Source organism: Panthera onca, chromosome A1, assembly GCF_046562875.1.
Source record: "Panthera onca isolate mPanOnc1 chromosome A1, mPanOnc1 haplotype 2, whole genome shotgun sequence".
NCBI classification, from domain to species: Eukaryota; Metazoa; Chordata; class Mammalia; order Carnivora; family Felidae; genus Panthera; species Panthera onca.
Genome location: NC_138339.1, coordinates 154431860 through 154446086, shown reverse-complemented (window position 1 = coordinate 154446086; position 14227 = coordinate 154431860). Strand labels below are relative to the sequence as shown.

At 34.1% G+C, this 14227-nt stretch overlaps 1 pseudogene; it reads left to right on the top strand.

Annotated features, from left to right (window-relative positions):
* Positions 1-3825: 3825 nt before the first annotated feature.
* LOC132680510 (olfactory receptor 2L2-like) lies at positions 3826-4757 on the top strand (annotated as a pseudogene).
* The last annotated feature ends 9470 nt before the right edge of the window (positions 4758-14227 follow it).

Below are 14227 nucleotides of genomic sequence, written 5' to 3'. Positions count from 1 at the left end.
TAACAATGAAATATTACAAAGGACTCCTTGCAAGTTGTTAACTTATAACTATCAATAACGATTCCTTACATTAGCACAATCATGTGTTTCTTCAGCCATCTCTGTTAAGGGCCCTTATCAACATTTCTGCAGCCTCTCCAATTTTTTTTTGAGTTTATTTTTTTTAAAAGAGAGATAGAGAGAGTGGGGGAGAGGCAGAGAGTGAGGGAGAGAGAGAATTCCAAGCAGGCTGTCAATGCCGGACCCAATGTGGGGCTTTATCTCATGAACTGTGAGATCATAGCCTAAGCCAAAATCAAGAATCTGGTGTTTAACTGACTGAGGCACCCAAGTGCCCCTGGCCTCTCCAATTTTTTTCTAACTTCAGTGCTTTTTCAATTTGCACCATCCCCTCTTTGCTCTGCCAACATCACTATTTGCTGTTTTTAATGAGCCTATAGCACACTTTATTTTTGTTGGACTTTGATTTCCCACCGTATTGTGTTCAGAAAACAAATGGCCCTACTCATTGTCAGCATTCTTGAACAAAATTTATACAAAGAAAAAAATTCCTGAGCTCCATGGCATTTTATTTTATTTTTGTATTTTTATTTAAATTCAAGTTAGATAACATATAGTGTAGAATTGGTTTCAGAAGTAGAATTGAGTAATTCATCACATATATAACACCCAGTGCTCATCCCAAGTGACCTCCATAATGTCAATCACCCATTTATCCCATACCCCCACATACCCTCCATTAACTGCCAGTTTTTCTTTGTATTTAAGAGTCTGTTATGGTTTACCTTCCTCTCCATTATAATATTTTATTTTTCATTGCCTTTAAATATGTCCATCTGTTGTGTTTCTTCAATTGTAAATATAAGTGAAATCATATATTTATCTTTCTCTGACTTACTTTTTTCACTTAGCATAAAGCACTCTAGTTCCATCTACCTTATTGCAAATGGCAAGATTTCATTCTTTTTGATTGTTGAGTAATATTCCATTATATATATATATATATATATATATATATATATATATATACCACATCTCCTTTATCCATACATCAATTGATAGACATTTGGGCTCTTTCCACAAAGTGGTTATTGTTGATTGTGCTACTATAAACATGTGCAATGTGCCCTTTTGCATCAGCATTTTTGTATTCTTTGGGGAAATACCTAGTAGTGCAGTTTCTGGGTCATAGGGTAGTTTTATTTTTAATTTTTGAAGAACCTCCTTATCGTTTTCCAGAATGTCCGCATCAGTTTGCATTCCTACCATCAGTGCAAAAGGGTTCCCCTTTATGTGCATCCTCACCAACATCTGTTGTTTCCTGAGTTGTTCACTTTAGCCATTCTGGCAGGTATGAGGTGTTATCTCATTGTGGTTTTGATTTGTATTTTGCTGATGATAAATGATATTGAGCAACTTTTTATATGCCTGGCCATCTGGATGTCTTCTTTGGAAAAGTGTCTACTCATGACTTCTGCTCATTTCTTAACTTGGTTGTTTGTTTTTGGATTGTTGAGTTTGATATGGTCTTGATAGATTTTGGATACACCTTTATCCAATATGTCATATGCAAATATAGAGAAGTTCAGATGGCAGAGTAGTATGGAGACCCTGAGCTTATCTCCTCCCTGAAATACAGGTAGATCAGCTCAAATAATTTTGAACACATAGGGAATTGGTGTGAGGATTAATGCAACAAACTGCATAATTTGAGCAAGAGATCTTGGCAGAAAGGGCAAATATTTTTATTATATTTATTTTATTTTATTATTTGAAAAAAGTTAATTTTTAATTTTTAAACCATTTTTCTTTTCTTTTCTTCCTCTTTATTTCTTTATCTTTCTATCAAGTTTCTCTTAACAACCAGACTGAAATATACCAAAGATCTCATTTCCTTTATTTGATTTTTTTTGTTTTTTTCTTAATTTCTTAATTTATTTTTTTTAGTAATTTTTTTCTTCTTCTTATATGATAAGACAGAGAAATTCCCCCCAAAAGGAAAAAAAAAAACAAACAGGCAGAAGTGGAAACCAGGGATTTAGTCAACAGAGATATAAGATGTCTAAACTAGTACTTAAAACCACAATTACAAGAATACTAGTTGCAGTTGAAAAAAGCACAGAAGACACTGGAAAATCCCTTTCTGTAGAGGTAAAACAAGTAAAATCTAGTCTTGGCATAATTAAAAATACTATAACCAAGTTGCAATCTCTAAAGGTGCCATGAAAGCAAGGATGGATGAAGAAAACAGCAAATCAGTGGTATGGAAAATAAAGTTATGGAAAATAATAAAGCTGAAAAACGAAAAATAAAGGCAAAAGATCACGATATGTAATTTAGAGAACTCAGAAACTTATTAAAGAGGAACACTCCTAATATTGTAGGAGTCTAGAAGATGAAGAGAGAGAAAGGGGAGCAGAAGATTTTTTAAACAATTATAGTTGAAAACTTCCCTAATTTGGGGAAGAACACATACATCAATATACAACAAAATCCAACTTATTAAATTCAAAAAAATAAACTATTACCAAAGCATTTCAGAATTAAATTCACACAGTACACAGACAAGGAAAGAATCATGAAAGCAGCAAGGAAAAAAGTCTTTAACCTACAAGGGAAAACAGGTCAGGTTCACAGTTGCCCCAAAGAGTGACTTGATCACAAGTATGGTTTAAGATGATTATGATTTGAAGGGAAAAGAGACTAGAAATTCAGGAAAATGAGCATTAAAAACTTAGAATTGAGTGAAATAATAGGTTTGGAAAGAAGATGTGTGTGTTACAAATACTTAGCTTAATATGGCTGGGACAAGTAACTGATTAAATATAGAAAGCAAGGAAATCAAAAGTGGTCTCAAGAGTTAAGCCTGAATGTTTATAGTAATGGAGTGGTAATGGCATAAATGGCTGAGATCACTTTTGTCATGATGAGTTGAAAGTGTTGTCAGGGTATCTGGTGAATGTATTTAAAAAGTTGTTGGAAATACAGAAATGAGCTCAGAATAGGCAGGTAGACCAAGTTGTTCCAAAAGGTTGAATCCCTTAAGATCAGGATGAATTTTATATATGCAATCATACAGAATTCTGTTGTTGGAAGGGTCTTGTGCATGGTTTATTGCTTTGATGTTGTTGTTTTTAAACTCTTAAAAATTTTGAACATACAAAATATGTAGTTAATTTTGCAATGACTATAAAAGATTGAGAAAGGGATAAATTACACAGAGTGGAAGAAAATCTATGTAAGATACTTGGGAATATGGTTTCTTTGACAATTCAAAACTAAAATGACACAAAAAACTGTGGAGGATAGTTGTTTCAGGAAATTCCAAATAATGGGTTTTAATTTCTTGGGTGAGTACTATAATAATATAGATGTGAAACACATTTTATTTATTTTTTTTGAAACACATTTTAAATAGTGGAGTAAAATAATTACATATAATATTTATCACATAATACGTTTAAATGTGAAAACCTCAAGATTTTTTAACTGTATTACCTGTTTATTATAAAAAGATATAATAGAGGATGCATATTAACATTTAGATGGCAGACATGTGTAGAGCAAGACATATGGGAAAGAACACAGAGGTTCCACCATGCTTTCTCCAAGCTGTGTGCAACTCTCCTGAATTATCCATATATTCTTCAACCTAGAAGATTCTCAATATGTTTTACATGCTATTTGGGTCTGTGAGGAGGTAGAAGGAATAATGGATAGAAAAAAAAAGTATAAAATCAAAAGCTCATAACAAGACATAAGATGTAACAGATGACCTATGCTTTCCTCTTACCACACAACAGCTGCCACTGATGAGGCTGGGATATGGCAAAATTAAATGACACATCCACTACAGATTTCATCCTCTTGGGTCTCTTCCCTGAGTTCCAGTATGTCAGCTTCCTGGTCTACCTCATTCTTCTCATCTACTTCATTACCCTCAAAGGGAATTCCATACTCATCTTTCTGATCTGGGTGGACTCCCACCTCAGCACCCCTATGTACTTCTTGCTCAGTCAGCTTTCCATCATTGATTTGTTCTATATTTCCAGTTTGGTTCCTAAGATGGTTATCAACCATTCCTTAGGGAAGCACAGCATCTCTTACATTGGCTGTGGAGTACAAATGTTCTTCTGTCTAACTCTAGGTGGTGCTGAGTGTCTTCTCCTAACCTTTATGTCCTATGATTTGTGGCTGTTTGTAACCCCCTTCATTACACAATTATCATAAACTCTAAGGTATGCTTGGTAATGACAATGTCATAATGGACTGGGGCTGCTCTAAATTCACTCATTCAAACCATCTACACCATGCGTTTTTCTGTCTGTGGTCTGAAGATAAATCATTTCTTCTGTGAGATACCAGCCATCCTGAAGTTATCCTGTGAGGACACTTCACACCATGAAATGATGTTGTTTGTGGTAAGTATAATATTTATACTCATCCCCTTTAGTCTAATAGTGACCTCCTATATTCGAATTTTCCTCACTGTTCTCAGAATACACTCTCCTGAGGGGAGAAAAAAAATCCCTATCCGCATGCTCTTCTCACCTGATTATAGTGAGTCTCTACCTGGGACCAGGGATAGTGGTGTACATGACACCTGGCTCCTCCCATACCCCAGCACTGGATCAGGGTATCTCCATCTTCTACACTATTCTCACCCCGTGCTGAACCCCGTAATTTATAGCCTTAGAAACAAGGAGGTTATGAAAGCTGTAAAGAAGGTCTTGGGAAAGTATCTAACACCAAAATAGTTTAAGAGGTATCACTGCTGTATTTTCTATCCAAAATCAGTTCCAGTGTGGAAATAAAAGTCTATGGTATAAAAGTCTTTCTTCAGCTACACAGAATGTCTATTTAGAAACATAGATTATTTTAGAAACCAACCATTAAATCTTCAATAATCTTATTGTGTTTGAAACAAAACAATGGAATTCAGTAAAGAGATGCATTAATAAAAAATATTTGAATAAAAGGTATTTGTTAGCAAATAGATAGAAGTGTATATAATGTTTATTAAATCACCCACAAAGGTGAACAAGGATTATTGTCATTATATTTTTCCATCACAGAGGCAAAGAAGGCAGTGAAAGCTTATTCTAATTTTTGACTACCATCCTGACCTGAGAGTAGAACATAGGAAGAGGCACAGACATTCATTTTCTCCAAGAAGTACTGTTTTATCCAGTTTGATGTTTCCTTTTTAATTTTTTAATTAAAATCTATTATTGAGATAAAATAGTGTAATATTACTGTCAGGTGTACAACATATTGATTTGACAATTCTATACATTTCTCAATGCTCACAGTGATAAATGTAGTCACCATCTGTCACCATACAATGTTATTGCAATATTATTGATTGTATTCCTTATGATGTTCTTTTTAGCTCTATGATTTACTAATTTTATTATTGGAAATTTGTACCTATTAATCATCATGATCAATTTTGCTCATTCTCCCACCACCATCCCATTGGAAACCACAAGTCTGTTTTCTGTATTTAAGAGTCTGTTTGCTTGTTTTTTATGGTCCATATATAAATGAAATCTTACTATCTTTGTATTTGTCTAATTTCACACAGCATAATACCTTATAGGTCCATCTATGTTGTTGCAAATGGAAAGATATCTTTCTTTCCTCTGGCTGAGTAATACTGCATCACACACACATGCACGCTCACATGCACACACACACACACACACACACACATACCATGTTATCACTCTATCAATGGACACTAGGGTTGCATCCATATATTGACTATTGAATATAATTCTGCAATAACCACAAGGATGCATCTTTTCAAATTAGTCTTTTCATTTTCTTTGGGTGAATAAAAATAACAGCAATTATTGTATCATATGATGTTTCTAATTTTATTTTAGTAGAAGCCTCCATATTGTTTTTCACAGTGATTGCACCTATATACATTCCCACCAATAGTGCAAAAATTTCCCTTTTCACCATATTCTTGCCAACACTTGTTATTTCTTTCTTTTTTTAAACTTTTTAAAAAATATTTATTTATTTTTGAGAGAGATACAGAGTGCAAGTGGGAGAGGAGCAGAGAAAGAGACACACACACAGAATCCAAAGCAGGCTCCAGGCTCTGAGCTGTCAGCACAGTGCCCAATGTGGGGCTCAAACTCACAAACTGTGAGATCATGACATGAGCCAAAGTCGGACACTTAACCAACAGAGCCACCCAGGCTCCCCCATTGTTATTTCTTTTCTTTGACTTAGGAGTCACTCTGACTGGTGTGAGGTGGTATCAAATTGTAGTTTTTATTTACATTTTCACAATGATTAGTGATGTTGAGCATATTTTCATATATTTGTTGCTCATCTGTTTGAACTATTTGGACAAAAGTCTATTCAGATACTCTGCCCATTTTTAAATTGGATACTTTGTTTTATGATGTTAAATTGTCTATGTTCTTTATGTATTTTTATTATTAACTTTTTATTGTATATATAATTTGCAAATATCTTCTCCCATTAACTAGGTTGACTGTTTCTTTTGCTGATGGTTTCTGTTGCTGTGTTAAAGCTTTTTATTTTGAAGTTCCAGCAGTTTATTTTTTCTATTGTTTCTCCTTCCTGAGGAGACATGTCCATAAATATGTTTTTAAGGCCAATTATTACGTTTAATGTTAGGAATTTTATGGATCCAACTCTCACATTTAAGGACTTAACTTATTTGGTGTTTATTTTCATGTGTGGTGTAAGAAAGTTGTCCAGTTTCATCACTTTTCATTTGGCTATCCAGTTTCCCAAACACTATTTTTTCTTAAAGTCTGTTTATTGACCTTCCAGGGAAGACGATGGAGTAGGAAGAATATACTTTCACCTCTTACCATCGATAGAAGATAATATGCACGAGTGAGAATAATCCATAAAAATGACCTGAAGACTGGAAGAAAAATCTCTCCATAACTAAATATAGAGAAGAGGCCACCTTGAAGAGAGTAGGAAGGGAAGAGATGCACTCAGGAGCTAAACATACAGGGGACTGTCTGTAACAGAAAGGAACACAATGGTCACAGAAAGGGAAGAGAAACAGACTCTCACACCCAGAAGCCCACATAGGAAAGACAAATCCCAATAGCACTGTTTTTGAAAATCAGAGGGGTAAATTTCATGAGTTACTGAAATCACTGGGAATTAACTTAGAATTTAAAAAATTGTTGGGCTCTGCTCTGGGAGAGCTGAGAGTGTAATGATTAATAATAATAATAATAATGATAATAAATTGATTACTTGTCCTTAAAGTGACAGCATAACAAATAGCCCTGCAGAGATACAACATGGAAACAGCAGTTCAAAAAACTTCTTGGGTGTGCAAGACAGAGATTTGTTACTAATCTCAGAGTGTGCTAGAGGGACAGGGATCAGTGGGATACTTGTCTGTGAATCAAGGATCTGGAGGGTGCCATTTTCTTCTGCAGCCAAAATACATGGTCACCTGCATGGATCAGCCTAGCACATACATTCACTACATAACTTGCTAACACAACTGTTCCACACCCATATTCTCCTGTGGACACACTCTGTCCAGCCAGATCCCAGCTCCGAGTCTCCTCTCAGGGCAGACCCAAGCAAACCTTGTTAATATCACACACAAATTTCTGCAGATCTGCCCTTTCAGTACACTCTTGGAGTCCATCCAAATTGATGTAATAAGCCTGGCAGTGTGCAAGCAGTCCTAAAACAGCCAACACCACTCCAAAGTGACTCTTTTCCTGGGGAGAGGGAAATATAACCACACACAGCTATCAGACTATGGCCCCAGCAGTAGGCTGGGAACAGACAACTGTAGGCCCTGCCCAATAATGAAAGCTTCTCAGAGAGAAAAAAGGGAAATGCTCTGCAGTTTGAATACTACATCTCTTAAAAATGTCTGTTATGACTCAACTCTTCCAAGGTTGCCCCAGACTGGCCCACTAACACCACAGGGAGCAAACCCTACCTACAACAGGCAAAGAGACCCATTGCAGATGGCTGGACTAAAGGCAAAAGCAGCTCAGCCACAATAGCAGTGTACACATAACATGCATAAAAGATATCCCTGAAATTTCAGGTTCTGGTGAACAAGGGGTACTAAACATTAGGACACTACAGGGTCTCTTCTTCATAAAGTCACTAATTTCAAGAGCAGGAGACATAGCTGACTTTCCCTATACATAGAAACATTAGGTAAAATTAGGTATTAGGTACAATGGTATTAGCTATTAAAATTAAAATTAGGTACTAAAATTAGGCATTAGGTAAAGTGAGGATACAGGAATATGTTTCAAATGAAATAACAGGAAAAATCACAGCAAGAGACCAGAGCAAAATGGAGATAAGTAATATGCCTGATGGAGAATTTAAAGTAATGATCATAAAGATATTCACTGGACTTGAGAAAACAATAGAGGAGAATAGAGGTCTTAAACAAAGAGACAAAAATAAAACATAACCAACCACAGAGAAATAATTCAATAAATGAAACTAAAAAATAAATAAATAAAGCAATACACCAGATAGAAGAAATAGTAGACTAGATAAAGGAGGAGAATAGATTAGTGGCCTGGAGGACAGAGTAATAAAAGTCAATCAAGTGTAAAAGGCAAGAGAAAAAAAAAAAAACTAATACAAAATGAAAATAGACTTAGAGAATTCACCAACACCATTAAGGATAATAACACTCTCATTATAGGATCCCAGAAGGAGAAGAGAAACAAAAGAGGGCAGAAAAATCATATGATGAAATAATAGCTAAAAATTCCCCAAATTTGGAGGAGCAAACTGAAACCAGATACAGGACACATAGACATCCCCCAAAAATAAACACAAGGAGACACATAGTAATTAAAATGGCAAAAAGTAGTAAAAAATCTTAAAATCAGCAAAATAAAAAGAAAACAACTACATACAAGGGCAATCCTATAAAGCTATAGGATTTAGCTTTCAGCAGAAATTTTGCAGGCCAGAAGATAATGGCATAATATAGTCAAAGTGTTGAAAGAAAAAAAAAAATCTTGTACCCGAAAAGACTTTATCCAGAAAGGCTAGCATTCAAACCAGGAGAGAAAGAGTTTCCAAGACAAACAAAAGTTAGGGTAATTAATGACCATTAAATAAGCCAAGTAAGAAATGTTAAAGGAGACACTTTGAGTGGGAAGGAAAGAACTTAAGTAGGAGTAAGGATAGTAGAATGCACAAAAGCATGTATAGTAAGTATATCTATAAAAATTAGTCAAGCAGCTCACAAGATAAAAGGATAAAGTATGACACCATATATCTAAAATGTGAAAGGGAGAAAAGAATGGGTTCAAATGTAAATGACCATCAAGTTAATACAGATGGCTGTATAAAGATGTTATTACAAACCTAATAGTAACAAAAAATAAAAATAAAAAAAAAAAACAGTAACAGATACACAAAAAGACAAAGACAAAGGAATCCAAGTGTATCATCAAAGAAAACAAATTAACCATGAGACAAGAGAACAAGAGAAAAAAGAAACAGAGAACTACAAAACAACCATAAACAAGTAATTAGTGGCAACAAATGCATACCTATCAATAGTTTGAAAAAAAATACTTTGAATATAAATGGACTAACTGCTCCAATTAGAAGGCACAGGGTAACAGAATGGATAAAAAACAAAACAAAACAAACAAAAAAAACCCACACAAACACGGACCCATCTATATGTTGCCTACATTGCAGACATAAACACACCTGCAGATTGAAAGTGAAGGGATGGAGAAACATTTATCAATGAAAATTGTTGTGAAAAGAAAGCCAGGATAGCAATATTTATATAGGACAAAATAGACTTTAAAACACAGATTTAGGACGTGATAAGAAAAGATATTATATAATCATAAACGGAATGATACAAAAATTAAATATAATAATTGTGAACATTTATTCACTCAACACAGATGCAAACAAATACATAAAGTAGTTGATAACATACTATTAATCAATAGTAATACAGTAATAGTAAAGGACTTACACACCCCACTTACATCCAAAGAGAAAATCAATAAAGAAAGAGTGGCTTTGAATGATACATTCGATCAGTTGGATTTAACAGATATATTCATAATATTTTATCCTAAAGGAGCAGAACTCACATTTGTCAAGTATTCATGGAACAGTCTCCAGAATAGATCCTATGTTAGGCCACAAAACAAGTCTTACCAAATTCAAAAAGACTAGAGTCATACCATGCATCATCTCCAACCATAATGCTACAAAACAAGAAATCAATAAGAAAATAACTTGAAAGAGCACAAATATAGAACACAAGTTAGATAACATGCTACTAAGCAATTAATGGTTAAAACATGAAACCAAAGAGGAAATCAACAAATATATAGAGAGAAATAAAAATGAAAACACAGTGATCTAAAATCTTTGGGATGCATCAATAGATGTTCTAAGACAGAAGTTTATAGCAATGCATGCCTATCTCAAGTAACAAGGAAACTCTCAAAATAAACAAACTTACCTATACCTAAAGGAGCTAGAAAAAGAACAAACAAAACCTAAACATGTGTATGGAAGTAAATAATAAAATTAGTGCAGAAATAAATAAAATCGAAACTAAAAATAGTTTCAGAACAGATCAACAAGAATAGGTCAATGAAACCAGGATCTGGTCCTCTGAAAACATCAATAAAATTGATAAATATTTCATCAATAAACAAAACAAAAAACAAAGAGAGAGAGAGAGAGAGAGAGAGAGAGAACTACACACCAATATCTCTAATAAACATAGATGCAAAAATCCTCAACAAAATATTAGGAAAGTGAATCCAACAATACATTAAAAAATCATTCACCATGATCAAGTGGAATTTAAGATTGGGGTGCAAGTGTTCAGTATTCATAAATTAGTGTGGCACATCCCATAATAATATGGTCAATTAATCTTTGACAAATCAGGAAAGAACATCTAATAGGAAAAATACAGTATCTTCAACAAGTGGTGTCGATTGGGAAATCTGGACAGACTCATGTAAAATAATGAACTTAGCCACTTTCTTACACCATACACAAAAATAAACTCAAAATATATTACAGAACTAAGTTGAGACCTAAACCAAAAAATCCTAGTCGAGAGCACAGGCAGTAATTTCTCTGACATTGACCATTGCAACCTTTTTCTAGATATGTCTCCTGAGCCAAGGGAAATAAAAGCAAAACAAACTATTGGGACTACATCAAAATAAAAAGCTTCTTCACAGGAAAGGAAATAATAAATGAAACAAAATGCAACCTACCGAATGGAAAAAGATATTTGCAAATGATATATCTCATAATGGGTTATTATCCAAAATACATAAAGATCTTATACCACTCAACACTCAAAACACAAATAATCCATTTAAAATGGTAGACAACATGAACAGAAAATTCTCCAAAGAAGACATACAGATGGTCAGCAGACACTTGTAAAGATGCTCAACAACTCCAATCATCGGTAGAATGCAAATTGAAAACAGAAGATATCACCTCATGTCTATGAATGTGTAAAATCAAAACCACAAGAAATAATGTGTTCTCTAGGATATAGAAGAAAAGCAACCCTTATGCACTGTGGTAGGAATGCAAACTGGTGAAGTCACTGTGGAAAACATTATGGAGGTTCCTCAAAAAAATCAAAATAAAACTGCCATGTTATCCACTAAATCCACTATTGAGTTTTAGCCCAAAATATATGAAAACACTTATTGAAAAGGATATATGCATCCCTATGCTTGTTTCAGCATTATTTACGATAGCCAAAATATGAAAGCAGCCAATTGTACATGGTTACATGAATGGTGAAGAAAATGTGTTATATATATATATATATATATATATATATATATATATATATATATATACACACATACATACAATGGAATATTACTCATTAAAAGAATGAAATTTTGTCATTTGCAGCATGGATGGATCTAGAGATTATAGTGTTAAGTGAAATAAGTCAGTCAGAGAACGATAAGTATCATGATGTCACTTACATGTGGAATTTAAGAAACAGATACACAAAAGAGACAAAAAAGACTCTTTCAGAACAACAACAACAAACAACAACGACAACAAAAACCAACTAACCCCAAAAAACTCTTAATTATAGAGAACAGATGGGGACAGGATAGAGGATCCCAATCAGGCTCTGCACTAACAGCAGAGAGCCTGATGAGGGGCTCAAACTCATGAATCATGAGATCATGACTTGCACCAAAGTCAGATGCTTAATCAACTGAGCCACCCAGGCACCCCAGTTTATTTATTTCTTGAAGTAGGCCTGTATCACTATAAACTTCCCTCATAAACTGCTTTTGTTTCATCCAATGTCTTTGGATCTTTCTGTTTTTATTTTTATTTGTATTCACCTATTGCTTGTTTGATAGCATGTTGTTTAGCCTCCATGTTTTTTGTTTGTTTGTTTTTCAGTTTTCCTTGTAATTGATTTAAAGTTTCATACTGCTGTGATCAGGAAAAAAAAAATGCTTGTTATGATTTCAATTCCTTTACATTTGAAACTTTTTTTGTGGCCTTACATGTGATGTAACCAAGAGAAGAATGCATAGTCTCCTGTCTTTGGATAGAATATTCTGTATATATCTGTTACATTCATTTGATCTAATGTGCCATTCAAAATTATTGCTTTCATTCTAGAGTTTCTATCTAGATGATCTAGTAATTAATGTGAGGAGGGTGTTAAAGTTTCCAACTATTGTATTCTGTCACATTCTCCCTTTAGTCGGTGAATATTTATATATTTAGGTGCTGCTATATTGTGTACAGAGATATTTATAATTGTTCCATATTTTTGTTAGCTTAATCTCTTTATTACTATGAAATACTCTTTTTTGTCTTTTGCAAAAGTCTTTGCTCAATGTCTATTTTGTTAGATATAAATGTTGTTACAATATTAACTTCCTTTTGCATGGATTCTCTTTCTCCACCTCTTCACCTTCAGGCAGTTGGTGTTTGTAGATGGGAAGTGAATCTCCTGTAGCCAGGACAAAAATGACGATTCTTTTTTTCTTAATCCATTCATTTACCCTAGGCCTTTTGATTGGAGCATTTAGTTTATTTACATTTAAGGCATCTGGGTGGCTCAGTAGGTTGGGCATCCGACTTTGGCTCAGGTCCCGATCTCGTGGTTTGTGAGTTCAGGTCCCGCATGGGGCTCTGTGCTGACAGCTCAGAGCCTGGAGCCTGTTTCGGATTCTGTGTCTCCCTCTCTCTCTGCCCCTCACCCTCTCACGTTATGTCTCTGTCTCTTTCAAAAATAAATAAACATTAAAGATATCAGAGTAATTATTCATGGGTATGTACTAATTGCTATTTTATAAATTGCTTTCTGGTTATTTCTGTAGTTCTTCTGAGTTCCTTTTTTCTTTTGTTCTCATCCTTTGTGATTTGGTGGCTTTCTTTTCGTGTTATTCTTGGCTAACTTTCTCTTTATTTATTTTTTTGTTTCTATGTTAAGGTTTTGATTATGGTTAAGGTTTTTATATATGAACAACTGGGTTCATATATAACATCTTATGTGTATAACAATCTATATGAATTTGATATTGCTTAATTTTGAGCACATTATAAAAGCACAAAATTTTACTCCCTCCTCCATGTATTATGTATATACAATGTTACATTTTATATCTTTTGTTTGGTTTATCTCTTGATTAATTTCATAGATATAATTAAATTTGCTACTTTTGTGTTTTAAAGTTCATACTGGCTATATAAGTAATTATTCTATCATCCTTACTGCATGTCTGCTTTTGCTCATGTATTTTTTTCTTTTATAATTTTCTTGTATTTGTGGCCTTTTCTTTATGTTTACATAATTCTGTTTATTTCCTGGAATACTGGTTAGGTGGTGAGGAACCCTTAACCTTTGTTTGTTTAAGAAACGCTTTCTCTCTCCTTCTTTTTAAGTTTTATTTTTTTTTAAGTTTATGTATTTATTTTGAGAGAGAGAGAGAGAGTGTGAGCAAGAGAGGGGAAAAGAGAAAGGGGGCAGGGGAATCCCAAGAAGGCTCTGCAACATAAGCCACCCAGGTGTCCCTCAGTCAATTCTAAATTATAACCTCCTTGCTACATAGATTATTCTGTTGTAGATATATGCTTTTTTTTTCTCCCTAGCACTTTGAATATACCATGCCACTTCCTTCTGATTTGTAAGGTTACTGCGGAAATATAG